The 20,924-nt window shown below is 39.9% G+C and overlaps 1 protein-coding gene across 5 annotated transcripts in view; it reads right to left on the reverse strand.

The window, feature by feature from the left end:
* Window positions 1–20,924, reverse strand: part of FHIT (fragile histidine triad diadenosine triphosphatase) — a 1,667,781-nt gene that overhangs the window by 1,622,513 nt on the left and 24,344 nt on the right. For all 5 annotated transcript variants that reach the window (XM_055135669.1, XM_055135666.1, XM_055135667.1 and 2 more), the window contains exon 2: window positions 684–732. The gene's annotated coding sequence lies outside the window, so the exon portion shown is untranslated. The remainder of the gene's footprint in view (window positions 1–683; window positions 733–20,924) is intronic.

Here is a 20,924-nt window from a genome sequence, read left to right on the forward strand (position 1 = left end):
CAAAGAACAATGCTGTATAGTGGTAAGCTTATAAATATACTTAGCAAAAAGGAAGCAATTACATTTTTTCATGTAAAAGCCAACCAATTGAAATGTTTCATGGGAGGATGAATAGGTGCTTTCCCCACTTCTTCTAACTTGGATATTCATTTCCAGTAACTCACTTTGGATTCACAGGGACTGGGTGGAATAAAATTAGCTAACCCAAATGGGCTAGCTTTCTTCATGCTACAAAACTAGCTCCTCCACGCAACTGCGCAACTGACTTTCATAATAAATTTCATCCAACCCAATTGAAATGCCACTCTACATTTTATTTTAAATGCTTTATGTGTCCAGCTGGTTTTAACTATTGACCAAAAGTAGTTTGCGTGCATTCTTTTTCCATCTAGCATTAATCTTAGTAAACTTAGCTCCATTGAAATGTCTTAACTGCTGAGAAGAAAGCAAAAGTCAGCAAGCATACAATTGCATTTGGCTACCCTCAGCACATCATTTTATTTCCTCCTGCTTTCTGCTAACTATTGCTCAGCACTTTTTTGCCTATGAGAGAGGACAAGCAGGTGGTTAAAGAACTTGTTTTGTCAGCTATATCTTTAATCCCAATGTTTAAATCTCTGAATAAAAGAAAATCAATATTGTAAAGGCAATGTTTGTCAAGGCCATGTAATAAATACACTTACCTTTACAGAATGTTCTCAATGGGCTTCCTTTCTTTGTTGAGTTTCAAAGCTACAAAGAAAATTGGAAACAATGGGTTATCTGTGCTTTCTTTCTAAAACATCAACCATTTTCTTTCCTTGTCTCTATAGTAAAATCTCCATATGCCATGGTATGAAATGGTAGCCAAGTAAGCCATTGATGAAACCAGTGTCTCATGCCTCTTTAATTTTTAAAATTTTTTTATTAGCAAATCACCATGAGATACAGTTACAGACTTACAAACTTTTGTGATTGTGTTTCAGTCATACAATGATCAAGTACCCATCCCTCCACCAGTGCCCATTTTCCACCACCAATGGTCCCAGCATCCCTCCCACCACCCCCACACTGTCCCCTCCACCCCACCCTGCCTCTGTGGTAGGACAGTCCCTAGTGCCTCATGCCTCTTGAACAAGTAACCAGTGAAAACACAGTCAACAAACTGAAAAATGGCATACCCATCTAACCTGAACTTACTTACACAAACCTGGCCAAATCTACAAAGCTTTGGGGTTGTAAATTCCTTGACCAAACTCAAATGACACGTAAAGTGCAGAGATGAAAATCAAATTAAATGTTATGCAGCATACTCAATATCACCAAGCATTTTATTTTTATATTTCTTCTATAATCCTCTTTCTTGCACATTCCATTTCCACTTCTTTGAAAAGATTTTAATTGGGATAACCTATTCCATTCCTTTAGGGTGCTTGGTCCTTCCCACTCTAGGCTTCGGCACTTGCCTCTATGAATATCTCTGTATAAGTTTTTAGGCACAATCCCATCTTCTCTAAGTAGAATACAATGTTCTCTCATGAGAAACGGAGAAAAAAACAGAGGAAGATATATTTGACATTTCAAATTAATTTTCAACATGGTAAATGAAGCTTCCTAATGCCAAAAGATATCTTACACTGGCCCCACACAAGTCAATATAACAGGACATCTAAAAAATTACAGTCAAGTAATAATAATAAATCACAATTTCAAAGGATTGCTTTTCTAGTAAGTCAACATTACTCATATGATGATGCCATAGTCAAAATTAAAGGAATTAGAATATGTGTATTTTTCATTCTAGGCGAGGTCCTGAATTCCTTTTGTGTGTGTGTATATATATATGTGTATATATACATATATATGTATATATACATATATATGTATGCATATATACATATATATGTATGTATATATATACATATATATATAATATTTGCTTTTGGGATCACACCCAATGATGCACAGGGATCACTCCTGGATCTGCACTCAGAAATTACTCCTGGCGGTGCTCAGGGGACCATATGAGATGCTGGGAGTTGAACCCATGTTGGCCGCGAGCAAGGCAAACACCCTATCCACTGTGATATCACTCCAGCCCCAGTATTTTTTAAAGGTATTATAGCCTAGTTCTCCATCTCAGAAAACCTGGCAAGCTACCGAGAACTTCACTCCTGCACAGGAGAGCCTGGCAAGCTCCCCGTGGTATATTCATATGCCAAATATAGTAACAATGATGGGTCTCATTCCCCTGACACTAAAAGAGCCTCTAATGCGGCACTGTTGGGAAAGATGAGTAAAGAGAGGCTTCTAAAATCTCAGGGCTAGGATGAATGGAGACGTTACTGGGCCTGCTCGAATAAATCGATGATCAACGGGATGATAGTGATAATAATAGATAGATAGTGATTTACAAAGTTGTTTCAGGCATAAAATATTCCAACACCAATCCCATTACCCGTGTCAACTTCTCTCCACCAATGTCCCCAGTTTCCTCCAAGTCGCCCCCTCAACCTGTCTCTATGACAGGCACTTATAATTTTTTTTTTAATTTTAGAGCCTGTGATTCACAATACTGTTACTGATAGGATTTCATCTCTGACACATTACAGCCTGAATGGAAGATCCCTCGCCCAGAGAGATCATTTCCCTTCATAGCTGCTTCAGTGGTCACCCCTCCGCCCCCCGCCATCTTTTCTCCCCTGTGGGCTGCATCTTACTGAAGGCTAGTTCTCAATTTCTGTTGCCTTTGGAAAAATTGTTATTCCTCTATGAGGTTCTGCTATATTCCTCATAGAGAATGTTCTGTGTTAGTCCATCTCTTTCTAACTAATTTCACTTAGCATGATACTCTCCAGATCCACCCATGTAGCGGGAAATTGCATGATCTCATCTTTTCTCACTAGCATATTCCATTGTATGTGTACCATAGTTTCTTTAGCCAGTTCATCTATTCCTGAACACTCGAGGTATTTCCATATTTTTGCTATTGTAAATAGTGCTTCAATAAACATAGGAGTAGAAATGTCTTCTCTACTGTTTGGGGGCCCTTGAGATAAATACCAAGAAGTGAAATTGAGAAGCCAAGTGGAAACTTAATTCCTGGCTTTTGAGAAATGTCTACATTGCTTGCCAAGAAAACTGAACCAATCTGCATTTCTACCAGCAGTGAATGGGGATCCCCTTTTCTCCACATCTATGCCACCAATCGCTTTTGTTCTTTTTTGATAAGAGCCAATCTCTGTAGTACTATCTCATAGTTATCTTTATTTGCATTTCCTGATAATTAATGATGCAGAGAAATTTTTCATATGCCTTTGGCCATTTGTATGTCTTTTTTAGGGAAGTTTTTTAAAAAATATTTCGTTTATTTATTTACTTATGCCAGCTTGGCAAGCTCCCCGTGTCATATTCGATATGTCCAATACAGTAACAATAACAGGTCTCATTCCTCTGACCCTGAAAAGAGCCTCCAATCGTTGGGAAAAACAAGTAAGGAGAGGCTGCTAAAATTTCAGGGCTGGGACAAATGGAGATGTTACTGGCGCCGCTTGAGTAAATTGATGAACAATGGGATGACAATGATACAGCGATTTATTTATTTATTTTACGAAGCTGTTAAAGATTGTATTTCAGTCATACAATATTCCAACACCCATCCCTCCACTAGTGAACATTTCCCAATACCAGTGTCCCCAGGTTCCCTCCCATCACCCCCACCCCCACTCCATCTCTGCCTCTATGGCAGATGTTTTTCTTCTCTCTCTCTCTCTCTCTCTCTCTCTCTCTCTCTCTCTTTCTCTCTCTCTCTCTCTCTCTCTCTCTCTCTCTCTCTCTCTCTCTCTCTCTCTCTCTCTCTCTCTCTCCTGTGGTTTGGGCACTGTGGTTTGCAATATTGATACTTAAAGGCTATACAGAATATCCCTTATCTTTAGAGAAGTCAGTGTTCATCTTTTCGCCTCATGTTTTATGGGTTTGGTGTTTTTATTTTGTTTTAATTGTAACATCCTAGCAGTACTTTATATGTCTTGTATATGTCTTGTATATTAAGCCTTTATTAGATAAATGTTGGGCAAATATTTTCTCCAAGTCTGTGTGGTGTCTTATTTTTCTGGTTATCAGTTTTGTTTGTGGCTTGGAAAGGCTCCTTAATTTCATGAAATAGTATTTGTTTATCTTTGCTCCCATTGGCTTGGCCAATGGCATTGAATCCTTGAAGGTATCTTTAGCTTCAATGTCATGGAGTGTTCTGCCTATGTTTCCCTAAATATAACTTATGGACTCAGGTCTGTCATCAAGGCCTTTAAAACATTATGATTCACTTTTTGTACATGGTGTTAGAAGGTGTCTGAATTCTTTTTTTTTTTTTTTGCATGTGATTAACCAGTTTTCCCAGCACAACTTAATGAAGAGCCTTCACTTGTTCTACTTCATACTTTTTGCTCCTTTATCAAAGATTAACTAGGTCCTGACATCTAAATGTATAATACTTGAGAATTTCTAACTATTCCATGGTTTTTCTATCTTCTTTTTCTTTTCCCAATGTCCTAAATAAATTCTTTAGGACTTACTTCCTATTTTCCTCCAGAATACTCAATCCCTTCAAAGAACCCACTACCACTAAAACATGATCACCACAGGACAAGGTCACATTTATGACCTACAATGTGAATCCTGTCATGTCAATGCAAGAGATACGTACTCTTCTCTCACAGCATAGTATAAAAAGTTTCTCCTCCCTGTGTTACATAGATGAAATAGTGTTGGGGGTTGCCTAACATGAAGATGACTAGGTAGAATATAATACTACTGGGCTAGAGTATAGTACAAGGGTTAAGTTCCTTGCCTTAGGATTGAAAGAAGCCAATTCTGATTCAGATCCTGGGTACCTGTCTTCCAAGCACTGACAGAAGTTATCCCTGACAGAGTCAGGAGTAAACCTTGAACACAGGTTGGTGGGACCCCCCAAAAAACCAAAAATGTTACTCTTCTATTTTGCTAATCATGAGACTTGACTTATAGTATGCATGGATGCATGAACATTGAGTTACAGATCCATTCCCATTTCAAACACATCAACATACTGTATTTAAAAAAATATATCATATGGTGAAGTTCAAAGGAAAAACCCAATATTAAATAAAAGCTAATATATGTAAAATGTTTTAATTAAAGAATTTTTTGAAAAAAAAAAACACTTCAAGGGGGGTTGGAGTGATAGCACAGCGGGTAGGGAATTTGCCTTGCACCCAGCCGACCTGGGATGGATTCCCAGCATCTCATATGATCCCCTGAGCACCTCCAGGAGTAATTCCTGAGTGCAGAGCCAGGAGTAATATCTGAGCATCACTGGGTTTGACCTAAAAAGCAAAAACAAACAAACAAACAAACAAATAAAACACCAAGGCCTCAACAAAATTAATTAACACAAATTCACAGATATATCAGAAGGAATCCACAAAACAATAGAAATAGAGTGTAAAGAGATTTTTTGCAAAGCAACTTGGCATCAGCAAAAATAAAAACAAGACAGCAATGGAGTAACACATTCATGGCACGTAGGAAGAAAAGTTCATTGAAAATTCTTTAGTAATATAAAACATAGCAAGAATGACTGAAAAGAAAAAAAAAACATTTCAAATACATACAACTCATATACTTTACTTTGGTAAAATACTAAAATATACATTTGAGGGAAAAAAAATGATCCAGAAAGGAAGAGTATGGAACAGAAAGTAATGACAAAGAAATAAATTAGCAAACAAGATGGTTATGTCTAGTAAGTACAGCCAAACACATTGGATGTTTCTCAAAAATGCAGTGTAAAAAAAAGTGGCAATTCATAGCAAGCAAATATAATATTATTTTATATATCACTGTATCAGCAGAGTCTCTTGCTCCCACATCTGGCTGTCTTCACCGGGGCCCCTCGTTGAGTTTCCCTCCCCACCTAGAACAGAGCCCCCACAGCTGAAGACCTCTGGAACCCAGCCACAGCCATGATCAAGGCCCCTCTTCACACATTTGGATGAACCTCACACACGAAGGAACCAGCAGAGGAACCCAGTTGTGTGGGACCTGGGGCTGAGATCTCCAAACCTGCTCGGATCAAGACTGGGCCTCTTACACCCAGATTCCCCATTTTCAGTAGCTAGGCGGTCATATCCAGTAAACTGCTCGTGTAATCCCATCATCGGCCAACATCCAGAGACCATAAAACCAAGCTCCCGGAAGACATCCTATAGCCTAGTTCTCCCTCTCGGTGAACCTGGCAAGCTACCGAGAGTTTCTTGCCCTCATGGGAGAGCCTTGCAAACTCCCCGTGCCATATTCACATACCAAAACCAGTAACAATGATGGATCTCATTCCCCTGACCCTAAAAGAGCCTCCAATGTGGCACCACTGGGAAGGACAAGTAAAGAGAGGCTTCTAAAATCTCAGGGCTAGGACAAATGGAGACATTACTGAGACCACTCAAGAAAAATCGATGATCAATGGGATGATGATGATGATGATGATGATGATGATCACTGTATCACTATCATCCTGTTGCTCATCAATTTGCTCGAGCGGCACCAGTAACGTCTCCATTGTGACACTTGTTGTTACTGATTTTGGCATATCGAATATGCCACAGCTAGTTTGCCAGGCTCTGGCATGCGGGCGAGATACTCCCGGTAGGTAGCTTGCCTGGCTCTCCGAGAGTGGCAGAAGAATCGAACCACGTGCAAGGCAAACACCCTATTCGCTGTGCTAAAAAATCTTGTTTTGGACTGGAAGTGGTAGAAAATACCATAAAGAAAAAACAGAGAAATGCCTTACACAAAGTTCGCATTACATTTATTTTAAGAAGGTCAGGGAGATGGCACAGAGTGCTGGAGCATGTGTTACATATGCAGGAGTCATATTTGATTCCCAGTACCAGAGGTTATCGTGAGCTCAGTCAAGAACAACCTCTGAGCTTCACACAGGATAAGCCCCCAGCATCATCAGCTGTGAACCAAGAGAAGAATAATAAAAGTTCTCTTGAGTATGAAGAGGAGGAAAGGAGATACAATACAGGAGAATCATGGGAAAGAAGTAGGATGCTGGATAAAATTCTGCTCTTTTAACAGGTCTGGGGAGAGTAATACAGAAGGTCTGTTTATTACATTCTTTAAACTGTAAATAAATATACACTTTCAGAAATTATTTTGTATGTGATGCTCTATTTCACAATTTTGAAGCATACTAGAATAATCACTAGAAGAATAAAAATCCCAAAGCAATGAAAAGAAGAACTTGAAGAAAAGAACCATCAATAAAAAGATGAGAATGGGAGGGGAAAGAAGAAGCAAAGGAAAAATAAAAGACAAAAGAAAATATTCAAAATCAGTTAAAACATGTCAGCAGACTAAATGGATTACATCTGATAAAGGAGAATGTTTTTAAACGTTTCCAACATTTTTTAAATATTATTAACCTACCATTTATTTATTTAAAAAAACACAAACATCTAAAGCATACAGAGAATTTGAGAGAAAAATTACTGAATACTATATAATGATGCTCAAGTCTGTTCATTCAAGGTAATGCATGATGACACAGCTCAACTCTAAACTCTGGTAATCAGTTATGGTACACTTATACTCACTATAAATTTTTGTTTGCTTTTCTTCATTTGATATTTTTTACACGGATTAAAAAATTAGTGTGTAGAAAAAATGTATCAAAAACTCTAGATCAAATAGGAACCAAAAGGAAATAGGTAAAATAAACTAATGATATAGAATGTCTTGTGACAGCTGCTTAATCTGTTATCCTAAACAATTACTTTCTTCTATTACATTTTAGCACCTAAATCAGGGTCTTCTCTATGTAAACCAGCCTCACCCTGCCCTCAGTGTGAGCTTCAGTTTCCATGCCATTCTGTATTCAATGATGATTCAATAAAATCTAGTTGAATAAGCAAGTGCAGATAAATTCTCCATTCTTTGTGCATATTTTCAGTGCCTGGACGTTTGTGCATCTATGTCTACTCTTTGTCCAATGTGGGAGTAGGTCAGAACCCAAAAACTCCTATGCCAGTGCTCAGAGCACAAAATCTCTGTGCAAAAATCCTGATTAGCTTCTCAACATAGTCTTGACCTAAAAAACCCCAAAGACCTAAATTTCTACAGTCTGTAAAAACATTTCTAGTGCAGCTGCAATGCATTATGCTACTTCCCCTCTCCTCAAGTCTAACTCATACGCATTCTGTTATATAGCCGAAAGATTATAACCTTCATCTGACCTCCTGCAAGACATAAATTAGATTTAAATGAATCCAAATAGAGTTTGGGCTTCATCCATTCCTAAAAGACATAACAGTAGAAGCAGAGAAGTACAGACCAATAACACACTGATTCATCCTGGAACATTTTTCAGAGAGTTGTCTCACAGAAAATCTTTACCACCCTCTAGCACTCCAATCCATTACCCAGCCCCCAGAGCTTCCTGAAAAACTGAATTTAAACAACTGTATTCCTCAAATGTAGAAATCTCCTTTAATTGTGCTTCATCTTCTCCCAATGGGAGTTTGATTCTGGGAACCATCCAACCACACCTTACCTAAGGCAAGGCTCCTGGGTACTGAGGAATATGCCTTCCTGGCTCTATTATCCAGATGTGACTGCCACGGTAAGAGATTGGTTTTTGACCTTTAAGTCTTTAACAATTACCTACACACCTAGGAAAGAAGTCTGTTCACTCAGGAATGAAGACAAGACACGAGAATAAAGACACTGAATAAATTCAACTCTCGTTCTCATTTTTATGCTATGTTCAGTGAACTGTTAACTGCAGACAAATTATTACAACAGTTTTTCAAATGATAGCCAATTTTCAACTAAGAGAATATTCTTAAGCCTTTTTCTACCTATCAGAGAGAACCAGGCAGTTGGAAAACATAGCCCTAGTTAAGCTACCTGATGTTACATGAATATTTTTAACACATGGAATTATTGGAAAATCTGCGTACTAATTTAAAACCTCACAAGAATAGATCTAAAGCAAAGATCTCAAGAACCCCAGAACTTCTCCAATATGTTTCTATACATTGTAGCTCAGTATTTATTTCTAATAAAGCATGTTTCAGCAGGGTGATCAGAATAGGTTTTGTTACTCACCAGGAAACTGATCAATAGTGGCAAAACGTATTTGAAAGTCTTTCTTCTATACCAGCAGTTACTAAATATAGTTGGTCTATAGCACTCTTTCCAGGAAAAAAACATCACTCAATACCCTTCTGGAAATCTACTTTCTTTAAGTGAACAAACAGAAAGCACCCCAATTACGCTCCAGGCTACTACCATCTCCCAATTAGATCATTCCACTGTCCACTTTGGGAAACACTACATTAGAATATAAATTAAACAAAATTTAACAATTTATATTATTGCTAAATCCATATATTCTATAACAGAGTACATAGTATATACTCAATACATTTTTTCAACTTATTTATTTATTTTTGGTTTGGGACTCAACCTCAGGTGCTCAGGTCTTACTCCTGGCTCTGCACTCAGGGATCACTCCTGGTAGTACTAGGGGGACCATGTGGGTGGCAGGGATCAAATCCAGGTCAGACATGGAAGGCAAGCACCTAACTGATGTACTATCTGCACTATATGATCCCTCAATAAAATATCTTTAATAAAGGAATGTTATAGATTTATATTACTATTAAAATTAAAAACTAAAAGCTCTCAAGTTGGGGTTAGTTTTGGAGTTTTTAATTTGATTTTATTTTTGTCCTTGTTTGGGGGAGACTTCTGAGGATTTGTTTTTTTTATTTGATATTTGTTGTTTGAGTTATACTCAGTGGTATATCCTAAGCTCTGTGCTCATTTCTGTTGGTATTTGGAGAGCCATATATAGTGTCAGGGATCAAACCACTTACAAGCGTTAGTCACATGCAAGGCAAACACCTTAACCCCTATACTGTCTTTCTGCCCCTTGTGTTTTGTATTGTTTTTTCTTATTTTTTATTTTAGGCCATCTAAGATGAAAAGAGCTCTCTCTCTTCTATCCACTCTTTTTTTTTTTTTTTTTTGCTTTTTGGGTCACATCCAGCAATACACAGGGGTCACTCCTGGCTCTGCACTCAGGAATTACCCCTGGCGGTGCTCAGGGGACTATATGGGATGCTGGTAATCAAACCCGGGTCGGCCGCGTGCAAGGCAAATGCCCTACCCACTGCTTCTCTTTCACTCTTCTCTCCTCTTCTCTCCTCTCTCTCTCTCTCTCTCTTTCTCTCTCTCTCTCTCTCTCTCTCTCTCTCTCTCTCTCTCTCTCTCTCTCTCTCTCTCTCTCTCTCTCTCTCTCTCTCTCTCTCTCTCTCCTCTTTTCTCTCCAGAAAACCCAGAAAACCTATGGTTTCATGGCATGAGTCAATATAGAAACACACAAAGAAATACAACATAAAGAATCATGTCACACCTGTTCAATGCTGTCATATTTTCCAGGCCCCAGAAAAAGTTAAATTTCCAAGTATAAGCTCTGGAAAATCATTGCATAACATTTGAAGAGAATAGCAATTTGCCAATAATGAGCATCTTGCAGTTAAGAGAGTGAGAGACAAATCAAATTCTATGAAATCTCAGAGACCATGACCCTAACCAGGGTGGCACCCCAGTTACAGGGAGTTGGTGGCTTTGTCTGACCACCCAGACAGGACTGGAAAGTACCATGGCATGTCTAATCCTGGGAGAGACACTTTGACAGAGTGACATTTGCACAGGGATGCCCTAGCACGGCCCCAGTATGTTTTCTCAGAATGGGATGACATTTCAAGTCAAACAGCTCTGCTCCTAGTAGCACAAACCCTCCCCAAATGGCAATAACCTGAATTTTAGAAAAAGAGGTTCATTGCAGAGAGAAACTGGGGTTGTGCAGATGCTATTACTAAAAAGGAAAAATTCAATTTTTAAGGAAGGGAAGACAGATAATTCAGTATTTAACATCATGACACAGACCTCCAGTAGCCTTCACCTGAAAAAAACTCGTTCCCCTTTGTGCTAAATCCTATTCCTGAAATATCGGCCCTGGATGCTTTTCAATGAATGCTCAAATCTGTTATCAATTTGTGTCACCATGAGGTGTAGAGAGTGACAGTCAGTGTGCTGCGTCCTCACCAAACCCCTGCTGCCTGGAACTGCTGTCCACGTGCAGGTCTGTCCAAGGATGGAGGGCCACTGCTGTCACTGCTACCACCCATCTGCCTAAGGTCACCTTGCTTACATGACTGATTCATTTGAGAGGAGGGAACTGAGAGGATAGAGTACACCAATGCCCTGTTATGTTTCCAGAGATGTCTACATGGAATGGGGGCCCCTCCCCCCACCCATTAGAGGAGTCCAAGATGAAGGGCCCAACCTCCCACCAGACTGCCCCAGCCACAGAAAGAGTGCAGCCTGTGTGCCTGCCTTGAATCTATGCCCACCGCGCCACGGCGGACTATTCTATCAGGCCCCCCACTCCACAGCAGGGTCAAGCAGCAGCCTGTGCTCCTCCTGGCTGCTGCCCAATGCTCTGATGGCCCAGTTACGTCACTGCAGAGAGGGAGTTTAGTTGTGCCCTCCTCTGAACTCTCCATCTGGAAGATTCTCTGGCCTCCTTCCCTCTCATTTTTAGTCTGACAGACACTGCTGGACAGAGGAACTCAGAGCGGACCAAAGTTCTTCTTTCCTTCCCTGCTCTTCTCTGTTGGCATAATCACAGGGGCTGAATGGGGTTGGCATGGACCAGAATGCCAGGAATTAAATAGGGTCCCTGACCACTGGATCACATTAGTCCTGCCTCCCAAAGTCTTAATTAGCCCTCTTCTACCTGGCACACCCACTTGCCTTTGAAACTCAGGGAGGTAGCAGGGTAAGATGCCAGGCTCACACACAAAATATTGGTTGATGATGGCAGTCACCAACACCTGCAGTTTCATGGCTTTACAAGCACAGTTTTCAGGTCCGGGCCCCTTTCTGATACAGATAATTCTAGTTGCATTATTCTGAGAGATATTCAGCCACCAGCTGCATTTGGAAGCAAAATGATCTTAACAAACAGTGGCAGACTTGACAGACAGGCTGTTGAGAGAGCCTGGGGACCAAAACAAAGGATAAGAAAGAAAAAGAAAGGAACAGTTGACAGCAAATGGAAGCGAGGAAAGGCAACTGCAAAGAGAAATGAGAAAGATTATAGGACTAGCAACCTCACTTCTACAACTCTGAAATAAGCTGTGAACATAACAGACTCAAGAGTGGAAGCCTGGAGGGGTAGAGGGCGGGTAAGGATCAAAGAAAGAACGTGGAGAAGCATGTGGGGTCTTTAGATATTGGAACTGACTGAAAACTGGCAAAAGAGGAGAGAGACTCAATGGTAGCACTTGAGAGGTTTCAAAAGACAATGAGTCTTAATTTTGTCCTGTTTTGTACTTCTTGTACTCCTGTGACACACCAAAATTTGCTGTTTTTCTAAGAGGACATTGACAGAAACAATGGAAACTCTGAATACATTCTTTCCCTCTGCATTCATTATCTATGGCCCTTATCCACTAGCCTATTGCAAACTAAATTGGATTTTGGATCACTGGTACTGAGGCGCTGCAATTAATTAACAATAGAAACATAATATTTATATCTAGGCCTAACAACATCTGACATTTAAACTATTCTGCCAGTCAGGCAAATTCCATTGGACAAATTTTCATTTTAATGAACATGACAGGCCACAGTTTACATGATAGGCCAAGAAGCAGAACAGGGTTGATCTTCTGGCATGTTTTTTCCCAAGGTCTGGCCATGATGCAGTGAAAATATGCTGTGGAACTGTCAGAATAACACAAAGACCAGATCTCCAGTGCCACCCAGACAGACTAAGGACAGACATCCCTAACAAATATCTGAGTATGAACTCTCCATATCCTATGTAGCCCCAAAGTTAAACATCTATCACATTTCATGATGCACTAGACATGTTTTCTATCTTTGGGCTACTGACATTTTCTTGGGGGTACTAAAATCCCCCTAGTCCTTCCTAATTAAAAAGTGATAAACGTTTTGCTAGGCATCCAGGAATGTGCAAAGTACACAAGAGTTGGAATTGATACAGCTTTTTCAGTTGGCACAAGACTGGTCTTCCGCATTTTGCCAGATGGTGTATTCAGTAAGTCCTCAATCCCTGACTCCAGTGTGAGGTATTGTCAATATGAGGCTGAAGCAGAGACTGTCTTTAAATGTTATCTTATTTGGCATCATACTAACACTACAGGACTAGCAGTTTCTTCTTCCTCAAACTTTCACAGCTAGAGAAGCTTTCATTGCTCTGTGACTTATTATTTGAGCCCACAGAAGATGGTACATTATGAAGAGAGAAATTCCATCCCTGGAAGAACCACATAAATTTGCCGAAAGTGGAGAGTGTTGGGCCAGCACCCACCAAAACAAAGACGTGGCAGCTGATCGCTTCCACACTCCACAGTCCACCATACCTCCAGCCAGAACTGAGCTTCACAAGAAATCAGCCAGCCGAGAACTCAGCTAAGAAGGTCTCTGTCACTGAAATCTTCAGGCTTTCTCAGAGGGGCATGAGCTGCCTTCCCCCACCTTGCTGTGCTTCTGGAACCACCAGCAGTCACTCCCACATGCCAAAGCTACAGTCCAGTTAAAAATTTAATTCCAGCTGTACTGCCCAGTCAAAAATTCTGGACTTCCTAGAGCGTGCTAAAACCCTGATAATCCAGTAGTAGCACACTAGATAATGTAGAAGACAACCAATCTTCAGCTAACAAAACATTAACACAGAAGGCTTAACTTGTAACAACATCTTAATAACCCCTCATTCAAAGACTTAATGTCTCCATGGTGAGATACAAAAACTTACACTAATTTTCTTCTAGGGAAATATTTTTTGATCATTCCATTAGCAATTTATTGGTAACAAGCAATATAAAATATTAATGTGGGCTTGCACCAGGGGCAGGCTAGAGGGGGGTTGGGAAAATTGGAGACAACGCTAGAGGGAAGGTGACAGTAATGATGGATTGGTGTTGTAATATTGAATGCTTGTAACAAATCTTCATGAACAACTTTGTAAACCACAGTGTTTAAATAAAGTGTAGCGGGAGGAAATGATATATGTAGGCCTTACCTATTTCATGTAAACTCCAAAATATATTAACACAATTTTTTTTAATTTTATCAATAACAGATCACTGTCACTATATCACTGCCATCCCGTTGTTCATTGATTTACTCGAGCGGGTGCCAGTAATGTCTCCATTTGTCCCAGCCCTGAGATTTTAGCTGCCTCTCCTTATTCCTTCTTTGTTTTTCCCAATGATTGGAGGCTGTTTTCGGGGTCAGGGGAATGAGACCTGTTATTGTTACTGTATTTGGCATATTGAATATGCCACAGGGAGCTTGCCAGGCTCTTCTGTATGGTGGGTTACTCTTGGTAGCTTGCCAGGCTCTCCGAGAGATGATGTCCAGGAATATTAGGAATATGTTCACTCATGTGTGAGGTTCGGCCCAAGTGTGTGGAAAGCGGCCTGGAGCGTGGCGGCGGTTGGGTAGTGGAGGTCGGCTGCCAGAACTGGATCCCTTGGGGCAGGGAGGGCTCTCACCCACCCCTCTCTGGGTCACCCCTGGTGCAGAGTCCATTGGCATGTTATGGGGGCCTCATTTTATGCTCCCTTTTGGGAGAAGCAGCTGTGAGTTCTGGAGGGTGGCCGATGTGGAGATTATCTGACACTGAGGGGAGGTGGCTAATGGGTATGACCCCTGGGTCACTGGAGATTGGGTGAAGCAGGCAGATGATCTCTGCTTCTGGATCCCATTCAGCCCAGAGTTCAAGATCACAAAATTCCGCATTACCTAGTTTTTGTGGGACTTTGCTCATGTGTGAGGCTCTGTCCAAGCATGTGGAAAGCAGCCTGGAATATGGCGGCAGTTGGGTAATGGAGGTCGACTGCCGGGGCTGGGTCCCTTGGGAGGGGGAGGGGAGAGCCTGGTGCTTCCCTGGTGTGAAGTCCGGTGGCATGGTTACGGGGGGCCTCATTTCATGCTCCCTTCTGGGTGAAGCAGATAAAGTATGATATCTGATGAGGCATAATTATTATCATAATGGGATCCGAGTATAAAATAAAATTTAATGTAATACACATAGATTCCAGAGTTAAAAACTTATGTAAATTACAATAAGCATGTCATTATATTGTATAAAATGGCTTTAATTTCCTTATTTAAATAGGTTAAAATCATATAGCAATCACAAATTGCCTCTTATTTAATTTTCTGATAATTCCTATTTGCCATTTCTTTAAGTTTTGTTGGAGCAAACAATATATAGTAAGTTTGTTATGTGTCAAAGGGGACAGGTTGGGGTTGGGAGGGAAACTGGGGACATTAGTGGAGGAAAGGTCACACTGATGGTGCTGGAACATTAACTGTCTGGAACAACTGAAACAGCTATGTTATGAACAACTTTGGCATCATAAATCACAATGTCTAAATAAAAAGAAATTTTTTAATTAAAAATAAATTGCAGGTAATCACTGTGAGAGATTATGTCTCCCATGCTCATGTCTTATTGTTGCTCTATGGGAGGCTAAAGGACATTGGGTGCAGTTGATGTAAAGGAGAGAGAGTAAGATGGAAAATATGAAAGGAACAAGAGTGTTAAAGAGATGTTAACAGACAATGGAAACAGATAGAGTTGGTAAAAGTATAATAACAAACGGTCAATAGAGTTCTTCAGGTTGGACAGATCGTATATTTCTGGTTCATGTATTGAAAACACTCACAATACAGGGATGAAGGCCCTTACTTTTCATCCTGCTGACCCTAGTTTGATTCCAAAAGACCACATATCATGAATCTCCTGAGCACTGACCAGGGGTCACTTCTGAGCACAGAGCCAGGATTAGTCTCTGAGTTTACTGCCAGGTGTGTCCCCCCAGAAAACAAAACATAGCCACCTTTAGCCTAGTCAATACTTCAATTTAAAAAAACAAAATAAGACTGAATGGAAGTCTCTAGAATGCTTTAAGACTTCTTTGGAATATATTCTTAGTTCACAGGTTCCAATCTTATCAATTGAAATAGCCACTTTCGTGGCGATGTGTCTTCAAGTTGTATCCCTATATGCTCCATGTCACTTTCAAGATGTGGTTAAGACATTAGAATATTAAGTCTTGAATGGCTATCAGTATTTCTACTACTATAACAAATTTAAATCAAAAATGTTTTACTCAAGTCACCAACACATATTGAGTATGGATGGACAACAACAACACATATTGAGTAATGGATTCATACAAAAGCATGTTATGATAGTAACCTTAAAGGCTTTACATGCATACAGGGCAATTAGAGCTAACCTACCATCCTAAGAGATGGAATGTAAGGTCACAAGCAGATAAGTGAAAGAACTGAGGTACAAATCAAAGGCTGACTCCTTTCAGAGTCTCTGTTTTACCACAGTGTGACATATGACAGCATCCATAAACAATGCAGGTAGCAGGAAGGAAATTCCTTTTGGCAATAGTCAAAATATCTCTTAAAAATCAGGTATAAAACATTTCAGCCAACCAGATGCTTATTTAATTTTGAAAATTCAACTTTTAGATAGCTTCCATGATAAGTAGTTTCATGTTTGTTAATGCCTAGCAATATTCCTGGAAAAGTAGAGACCTTCTGAGGAAAAGATATTTATTAAAATCAGGAACAACAATAAGAACAATATGACCCTAACTAGTTTGAACTGAACTTATTTGACAAACTACAGATAAGAGGAATCTATGATTTTTACATGTTTTTTGTGGGAAACATGTTTTAAAATGTTCACATCAAATTCAGAACACAAAAGCTTTAACATACTCATTCTTGTAAACAAAGACATTTGGTTAAATAAAAGGTCCATCAAAGCTTAATAACGAAATTCAAGTGAACACAAAGTAAAGGGTTATATACTTTCTGCGGTTTCAGTAATAGCTAATCTAATAATGGCAAATGGAGGGTTATTGTTGATTCCTTTGCCTCTGTTTTATAAATTAGATAAAGCAACCTGGCAGTTACAGCACTTTGGAGTTTTATTCAGCTAAGTGATTGTAAAGCTACATCAAAACATAACAAAGTCATGACTCAAATGACTACTGAATTGTATATACCTTGCCATTGCCATGTTAGTACGTTTGATTAGTATTAAGCAAAAAGCTTCCTGAAAATCAAAACTATTCCATAAGGCTAAATTTATATCTACTAAACTGACCATTGAGAAAGCAAAGTGTCATTGATACAGAACTTTCTGATATTCCGTTTCACCAGAGCTAAGCTTGTAAAATGCAAACTTATAAGAACAATCAAGTGTTATTTATTTCTTCTGATCCAAAACTCAAGAACAGTATAATTTCTCTGGTTAATGATTTTTCATAGCACATTTTCAATTTTCTACTACAGTTTATTGATCTAGAATACTAAAACAGTTTACTTCCCTGGCTAACAAACACACAAAGTCATGCTCGGGTTCCCAAGGGAAGTGCCTCCACAGACAGTGGTGACAGCACCTCATCAGGCAGCTGAAGGGCAGCAACATGAACCAAAATATTTTTCTTCCTGAAAGAATATTCTGGTCAAATCTCAAGCTTTTTGATAAAGAGAGTACATCCAGGGCATTTGCACTTGGACATGAGACTCGACACCTGTGGTTCTGAGAGCCAATGAGTTGTCCTCGAAAGCAGTCCTTTTCCCCTGAATTATCCCATCATGCCCTGATACAGTTACTTCTAATTACCCTAATAGTCCAGGAAGAAAAAAGATCCCTCTCTCCATATTTCATTCACATAATAAGAATCTGCAAGCTGTTCAGTATGACAGATGAAGACTGTGAGCTGAAGCAACTTGTTCCGCCTGTCAGCCTCCAAGAACCCACAGCAGTGAGATACTATCTTGATGACATTACTAGAGAGGAAGTGGGTCAAATACATGGTCACTTTAAAACAGAATGTCAACTGTTCTTTTAACTTTGATAATTTGATGGCTATGATAGTGTACCCTCCCACCAAAACAAAGGAGAGAGAAAAGAGACAATCACTGCTCTTATCACACACACACACACACACACACACAATGTGAAAATTACAGTTCCTATGCACTGTAGCACTGTCATCCCACTGTTTATTGATTTGCTTGAGTGGGCACCAGTAACATCTCATTGTGAGATTTGTTGTTACTGTTTTTGGCATATGGAATCTGCCATGGGTAGCATGCCAGGCTCTGCCGTGCTGGCGGGATACACTCGGTAACTTGCCAGGCTCTCGGAAAGGGATGGAAGAATCGAACCTGGATTGTCTGTGTGTAAGGCAAACGCCATACAAGTTGTGCTATCGCTCCAGTCCCCTACTATTCCTATAAGCCCTAAATGAGTTTTTTTTTTATAGTCTTTAAGCAGTCAACAAATGTTCATTAAATATCTTAATGAACCAGATACCAAATGAGGTAGAATATTGAAAATAGACACAGCCTTTGCCCTATAGACTTAACAGTCTCGGACAAAAGACAAACAAGAACAAGGCAATTGAATGTAATGTAATAAAGACAGCAAATACAAAACCAAGTGCCAAGGGGACATGATGTTGGAATATAGCTCTAAATATGTTAGGCCTGACTTTGGTTCGTCCTTGCTCCCCTTGCCCAAGGAGCTTAGGTTTATCAGTCACACCCATCAAAGTGCTCCCGAGTCACTCCCATTCCTTTGTTTATCTGTAACCAATTCTACCAGTTTATCTGCTCTTCCCTTAATCAAACTCTGTTAATTGGTAAGGTCAGAACTTCCTAGGACACTGAATATTATAACATTGCCTTTCTCTCCTCTTTATGCCTTTTGAATAATTTACTTTAAAGCTATGTCTTTTCTGTATAGACACAAGAAGACAATATTATGTTTTTATAACTTAAGACTTAATTGGCCTCGATATTCCTTCCTGGACATCTGCTTTCTCCACTTAAGCCTCAGTTGCCCTCAGTTCCTAGCACCCCAAAGTAGGGTCCCCGACGTGGGACGGGAAGGATCCAGGGCAAGCGGTGAGTTATGTGCTACCCTGGCATCGAGATGGGCCTGGCCAAAGTGCCTAATTCTTAACTATAAGTTAAGAGCTTGATCATAGACAAATGCTGTCATGATCCAATAGTAATTATGAGACTGGGACCCTGCTAGGGATAGGAAAGACTGATCTGGCCTGAGCACTGTAGTCTGAGATTGAGATGGCCCCAGGAGAGCAATTCTATAAGCTTTAATGCATCTCTTATTGTGTCCATACAAAATGATTAATATTATGAATTCTTATATGTTTGCTGGCTGAGGAGAAGAGAAACACATTCATGGGACTCTGCCCTTGGGTGGGTCTTCCTGCTGAAAGAGAGATTCTGTCCTAGTGAAGGCATTCCCCTAAGAGATAGAACTATACCCCCTATGGATTGTAACCACATCTTTAGATAAGCCCCAGGCTGCTGGGGGACGGGGAGATTTAAGGTAGCTGTATGAGGGGGCAGAGGGAGAGTTCCAGAGGAGAGTGTTTAGAGGGAAGATTGGAATAAACTGCAAGTGAGACCAACCATCTTGGCTCCGTTCCTTCCTTCGCCTGCCACATCTTCGCCATCAACCTCCCCGGGGTGGGGGAAGTGGCTGGAGGCTACCGAACTCGGGTGGCGGGAGAGACAGCTGCTGCCCTAGGCCCTGTGCCTGGCTCGGTGCGGTGAGGCTTCCCTTTCCTCGCCCGCGCCTTTTCTTTTTATTTTTACACACATACAAAACAAAAATAACAACAACCAAGTCCTATAGGTTAGCATGAGGTTAACTGTGAAAAAAGCTACTTAGGCTAAGACCTTTTATAGAATGGTAGCCATGGAAAAATTGAGAGGGAAAAAATTCCAAACAAAGAGTATTTCTCTTTAAAATGTTTCCTTTTGAAGAAATCAAGGCCTTAAAATACTACACAATGCATAATGAAGAAAATGAAGCCATGAAGTCCACCACTGGGAGTTGTTCTCATTTCCATATTTTAACTCCAAGTTAAAAAAATTAATTAAGGAAACATTTTTAAAAGCATTTAGATGTCTCACTTCTAGCTTGCCAGATTAGGGCAAAAGTTAATCATACCCATACCTTCTTGCTGATCTAAATATTAAGGTAGATTTTACTTTTTAAAAAATCTAATTTATCTTGACTGTTCTGGTTAAAACCCATGGGTTATTTTTAAAAACATGTTTTGACAGCAATGAAACATGCAGCATATACAATGCCAAGAGCGTAAATTTGTTCAGGGTACAAGGACATGAAAATTAACATGAGCGCTTGGTAAACGTGATTTAACAAATAAAATAAAATAAAATAAAAGACTACCAACTACACAACTACATGACAAAATAGGTGGAAACACATGGTGAAAATGGTATCAAACATTTGGTCACTAAAGTCCTAATTTGTTCTTGCAGAAAATTGTTTAGGATCACCTCCTACAGAACACAACTTTTTTTACAAGGATTCTATGAGTTTGAATGGAGAAGGGAAAGTGGATTTATTCCCAAGCATGCTTGTTCTTTTTAAACCCCAAAATGTGATGTTTGGGTCACACCCAGTGATGCTCAGGGGTTACTCCTGACTTTGCACTCAGGAATTACTCCTGGCGGTGCTTGGGGGACCATATGGGATGCCGGGGATCGAAATCGGGTTGGCCACGTGCAAGGCAAACGCCCTACCCACTGTGCTATGGATCTGGCCCCTGGACTATTTTCTTTTCCAATTAAAAAAGTCCATCCCCAGAATTCAAAGTCAATAAAAATTTCATTAGCATAACTGAAAGTGAAATTTGGACCTAAAAACTCAGTGGTTGAGAAGAGCTATTAGTATGGGAACATTTAAAAAAACTGTCACTGTC

Source organism: Sorex araneus, chromosome 4 (assembly GCF_027595985.1).
Source record: "Sorex araneus isolate mSorAra2 chromosome 4, mSorAra2.pri, whole genome shotgun sequence".
NCBI classification, from domain to species: Eukaryota; Metazoa; Chordata; class Mammalia; order Eulipotyphla; family Soricidae; genus Sorex; species Sorex araneus.